This window comes from Helianthus annuus, chromosome 11 (genome assembly GCF_002127325.2).
Source record: "Helianthus annuus cultivar XRQ/B chromosome 11, HanXRQr2.0-SUNRISE, whole genome shotgun sequence".
Lineage (NCBI taxonomy): Eukaryota > Viridiplantae > Streptophyta > Magnoliopsida > Asterales > Asteraceae > Helianthus > Helianthus annuus.
The window spans coordinates 73,050,155-73,056,154 of NC_035443.2; positions in this window are offsets into that span (position 1 = coordinate 73,050,155).

Consider the following 6,000-nt stretch of genomic DNA (forward strand, 5'->3'; position numbering starts at 1 on the left):
GTAAATTTGGATCTATCCCTTCGTCATATTTGGACTTATGTGAGTTTATGATCTCCTATCCCATAACTTGCGCTACAACTTGATTATATTCTATATCACTTTTATGATTATGATCGCATCGCATCACGTCATATTTAAGTTTTTACAAACTTTTCATTATCAAAATCTTCTTTCTAACGTATCGTCTTACACCTATCGGTGTTAAGGCCTATATTCTTTGTTATTAACTATTTTTCTGATTTATCCCATAATATTCATATTTGTTAAGCGTTGTTTCTTACTAAAACTAAATCTTAGTTTAACATCTGTCTCTTTAATTCATGTCAATTACTCATATTCAGGAATTGACGACAAGAATTTATTCTTTTTCGCTATTATAGTACGCGGGGATTTGTAACCATTCCTTGCGTTTTTACCCCAAGTGACCCGTAGGTTCTTTTGCTTAGCCTCGTAGGTTATTTCTTTAGGCTTTCTCCCCTTTTTGGTTTATTCCTTTCTATTGCTGACACGCGGTTCATTTAATCCTTTAAACCCTTACTCGGCTTATAATCCCGAGGGTTATGGTGATCCCGTAGATCATCTTTTACTCGTGTCATTTCATTCCAACACTTTTAATTCGTTTAATTTACTGATCCTTTATGCATTCATACTCATCAATGTGATCATCGTTCTTCCTCATAAGGATTTTATTAATAACATGTTACTTGGATAGTTACCCATATCCAAGTTTCTAGATCTAAATTTATTGATACTTCATTATTCACAGCAGCGAATAATTACATATTACCCATTTAGCTTCTTTCTCGAGGATATTTCTGTCTGAGTCTAAATTTCTCATTTTTGACCTTAATCCTTTGTAATAATAACAAAATCAATTTACTTCATTTTCATTATTCCATATTGTTGTATGACATTTTCTCCACATTGTTTATTGATATAAACAATGTTTTTACATGTTTTATTTCGTTTGGCCAAGTCCATAACTATGTCCTTGACATTTATTACTATTGCAATTTCCGGGTTCGGGTGTAATTACACTCCTTCCCAATGCAACATTTATTCACTTCATTAAGTTCCCGGGTCCGAGTGTACGCGTACTACTTCCCATTGCAATATTCATCGAGATTACTTTTTACCTCGGCTTCACATGCTTACCATTATTTATTTTCTTATATACATATATATATATATAGGTATTTCTTTTACATAATTCACTCATTTCACTACTCATATATACCCTTATGCAATTATCATTCACACTTATATTGATCAAAATTCGTGTTTAAAATTGAATTTACAAGAAACATACCCGAAACGTCATCAGCTTCAATCTTCACTTCGGATGCGGTTAATTGGAAGGATCTAGCCCTTGCCTTATGTGCCTCCATCTGCACATCCTTCTCATTCTTTTTCCCGTCCAACTGCGGGCACTCAGATTTCTTGTGACCCGGTTGGTAGCATTTGTAACAAACCGAAACTTTTCCCGGGCATAGCGAAGCCGTATGCCCTACCTTTCCTCATATGGGACACAGTTTATCCTTAAAGCGACACTCGCCCTTTTGCCCCTTTCCACATACCTTACAGCTTGACGATCCGCCCTTCACATCCGGCTTCTTTGCTGATTCAGTTGTTCGTACCTGCTTCGTAGGGCTTGGGTTAGCATCTACCGCCCTTTTTTCACCCCGCTCGACTTGCTTTTTCAACTCTATCTCTCTTTCCCGAGCAGTGTTTATGATCTCGGTGAGAGTCTCGTATTTTGAGGGAGTCATGAATTCCTGATATTCGGCACTCAACATGTTGTAGTAGTAATATATTTTCTACTCTTCGGTAGTCACTAACTCATTACAGAATCTCAGCTTATCCATGAAAACACCTGTGATCTTATCAATTGATTCACCCTTTTGCCTTAACTAGATGAATTCCTCCTTGATTCTGTTGATGACCGCCTTGGGGCTATGGAGTTTAAGGAATGGTGCCTTAAACTCATCCCAAGTCATAGCCTTTGCAGCATCGGCCCTAATCTCCTTCTTCTTATTATCCCATCAGTCCTTGGCTTGACCTCTTAACTGTCCCGTACCGTAAGCTACAAAATCGCTTACCTCACAGTGGGTCGTTTCAAACACTCCCTCGATGTCGCTTAGCCACCGTTGGCATATTATCGGATCGACCTCCCCATTATAAATTGGCGGTTACACGCCATGAACTCCTTGTATGAAAAACCTTTCCATTCTCTGGACTTTTCCTTAGCTCGGTTGGCATTTTCTTCCAACCTTTGGATTCGTTCCTCTACCACATTAAGCACCGTGTTTTGAATTTTGTCTATAAAACCAGATAGACTATTCTCAATTGCCTTCCCTACTTCTTCGGCAATCACTCCTCTCATTTGTTCGGTGACCATCGGCACCGTATCATCATTCCCTCCATCGGCCATTTTGAATCTGGAATGTTTATATTCATTATTAAACATTTCATTTTATAACCTATGCATTACTCGTTTTGGTTTAGGCAAGTTCACCACTTGCTTAAACCATTCATGTTTAGTTCACTTTCCGGGTTTGAGTGTGTTAACACGCTCTTCCCATGCACATCAACTAAAATTTCTTTCTTTCAATAATCGTAATAACATCTATTGGATAACTAATTCTTACCGGATGTTTGATTAAGCTTCGAACTGAACACACTTTGTTAATAACCTTGAGCTCTGATTACCAACTTGTAATACCCGTCTCATTTAATTGAGAATTTAACATAAAAATACGTATTTTTATACCAAATACATTGTTTACAAACAGATTAGACAAAATCGTAAGTTTGCATAGTGATAGAGTTCTAGTTAACTAACTACTAGTTTAAAACATCCAAGGCTTCAAGTTAAGTGTTAACAAAACGAACATTGTCAATAACAAATTTAGATTGACGCGGAAGCTTCAAAACGTTGTGTGTTCGGTTCTTGTTCCATACTTGATCATTATCTGAGAGCATACAATGAGTACCTAAATTCAAAACCAACACATAAGTTAGTTTTGATGAGTTAAAAACATAATTAAACAAGTCCCTTGAACAAAACGAACAAAATCCAAAATTTTTGCAGCTGATAGAGCCCTCGCGGGCCGCGACTAAGTCGCTTAAATCCGTCGTGGGCCGCGACCGACGTCGCGTGACGCGACCATGATTCAGCCTTGGTGTCGCGCGACGCGACACCCTAATTTCGACAGCAGGTTGCTTGTTTTGAGCTACAGATTCCCAGCTCTTAAATTTGTCACAATTCTAACTTCAAACATTCATAACTTTCTATCCGAGCGTCCGTTTTAGGTGATTCTTTTTCCTATGCGTACGTAATTAAATTACCAACGGGTCTATCAAGATCATTGTGTCAAAAATAGAATGTACAGGCTGAAAGACTATAAATGCCTAAATTATTTATTTGTCCCGTATACTTTTGCACTAATTCAACCACTAACAAATTCTATAACCGCAAGGCGTATTTACCCAACGTCCGGGGCTTACTATGACATTTGTGCCTCTGCGACCATCAAATAAATACCAAATCAATGAAATATTGTGTTTCATACTTGGGATTTGTAAAAATATGTGTATCATTTGCACATATCAATTCTTGTTCGATTTCGAGCTTTAAATCGCTTTCTGGAAGGTTATACGCGAACGGATATGTAAACGTAATCAGTTTAACGCGACAAACACTCCGGAATACTGAAATAGGCTTAAAATACCTTAAATAACCTTTAAATAACTTAGAAATAAGTTTTGAAGGGTTTGGTGTGTCGAAATCAAGTTTATTCGCTTACAGGGACTAATTTCGACAAACTGTGAAAGTATGCCGATTTGCACTGTAACTAATATTCTGGAATATGATCTAATTTAAACATGCCCTAAATATCTTTTACATAGCTTAGAAATAGGCTTAGAGGTGTTTGGTGCGCAAAAATAAACTTTTAGATCAAACAGGGACTAAAAGCATCAAAAAGTGCATAAGTTTGCATTTTCGCGCATATCTTACATTCTAAATGCATCCGGACATCCAAAAATATATGTAATCATTAAAATATTTTATTTTAGTGATTGGCATGATAAAATTCCATTCGTCGCGTAATTTGGATCGTTTCTCGCGTCCGTTCGTGTTTCGTCGTAATTAACCGAACAACGCAACCGTACGGCCAAACGAACCGACATCCGAGATGTTTTTGAGCATGTTTCATGTTCCCTATACTTTAACTTCATTTTAGAGCTTTTGAAATGGGGTTAACGGGGCTTAAACGTGCCAAAAATGCATCGAAAAGTAAGTTCTGAACATGCAGGGACCAAAACTGACTTTTTCTGAAAGTCAGGCCAGGCGGGGCGCGTAGCCCAATGCTTCTGCTTATGCGGCCCGTGTAAACAGCCCAGTTCAGCAAACTTGTTTTTCAATTCAGCAGCTGGTTTCATGGGTTTTACACATGGTTTCTTCATACTTGAAGTTTGTTTTGGGTACCCATAGTAATCTAATTCAGTGGGCACACATGGATGGTTGAGATCGAAGTTCGTTTATCGAAGAACGATCTTAACGGTGGACCGAAATCTATAAATACCCACTTCCATTCATTCCAATCCTCACACCTTGATCTGAATTTCTCTAAGTTGAAGCTCAAAACCTTCATACCTAGGGATGGCAACGGGTCGGGTTTGGGACGGGTTTAGGTAATCCCAAACCCAAACCCGATTAGATAAGCTTGTCCCAAACCCGTCCCAAAACCCGTCGGGTTTCTAGCGGGTAAATACCCATCGGGTATCGGGTATTCCCGCGGGTTTCGGGTAAACCCGTTAATTTAAAAAGATTACTCGCTGGGTATACTCATCTCAAAACCCATTGGGTATCTATCGGGTAACTACTAACCGATTACATTTTGTATTGTTATTATAAAAATATATATCAAATAACTATAATGTATACGGAATAGAATACCTATATGTGTAAAAAATGGATGTATCATATATATACATATTAATAATATAAAAGAAATAATATTGGGTATACAATCGGGTAAACGGGTATACTTTATCGGGTAATTGGGTCGGGTAAACGGGTATACCACTAAATCCCAAACCCGTCCCAAACCCGTGAAAAAAATAATTGTCACACCCCGACCACGTAACACAACAAATCGTGGCGGAAACGTCGGGGAGTGTTGTAACAGAATCATTGTTTCACAACCATGGATCAAATAGTTTTGTTTTATTAAATTATTGAACTCAATGTTTTGGTACAATTCAAATAAATACAAATAATTGTTTCTCAGTTTTATAGTCACTAAGGCACAAGTCCATCCTATGTGTAGCATGCATCAACAATCATCACATAGCAATACCTAAAACATATATGAAAATAGACACGTCAGCATAAAAATGCCTGTGAGTAACATAGGTTTTTGTGTATTAGATTCATGGCTTTAGATAATGCGAGAAAAGGTTTTATGTTTTCAAAATAGCCATGAATCTAATGTAAAAGTTTTTGTTTCTGAAAACGTGTCGTTTTGGAAAAAGGTTTATAGTATAGACAAAAATATACTTTGGTTTTGAAAAGTATGTATAAATAGTATAACAAAGTATACTTTAGTTTTAAAATAGTTAAATGGATAGTATATTGAAATATACTTTAGTAATTAAAATAATAGTTTTGGTAGTATATCTAAAATATACTTTGGTTTAAGGATAAAAGTATTGATAGTATATCAAATTATACTTTGGTTTGAAAATAGCATATCAACTATGCTTTGGTTTAAAAATAGCATATCAACTATGCTTTGGTAGTATATCAAATTATACTTTGGTTTATGAAATAAAAATGTTGGTAGTATATCAAACTATACTTTGGTAAACAGTAGCATATCAAACTATGCTTTGGTTTAAAAATAGCATATCAACTATGCTTTGGTAAATAACAAAGTAGTAAGTTAAAACATATGTTGGATTTTGTACTTAGTATATCAAAATATACTTTGGTAG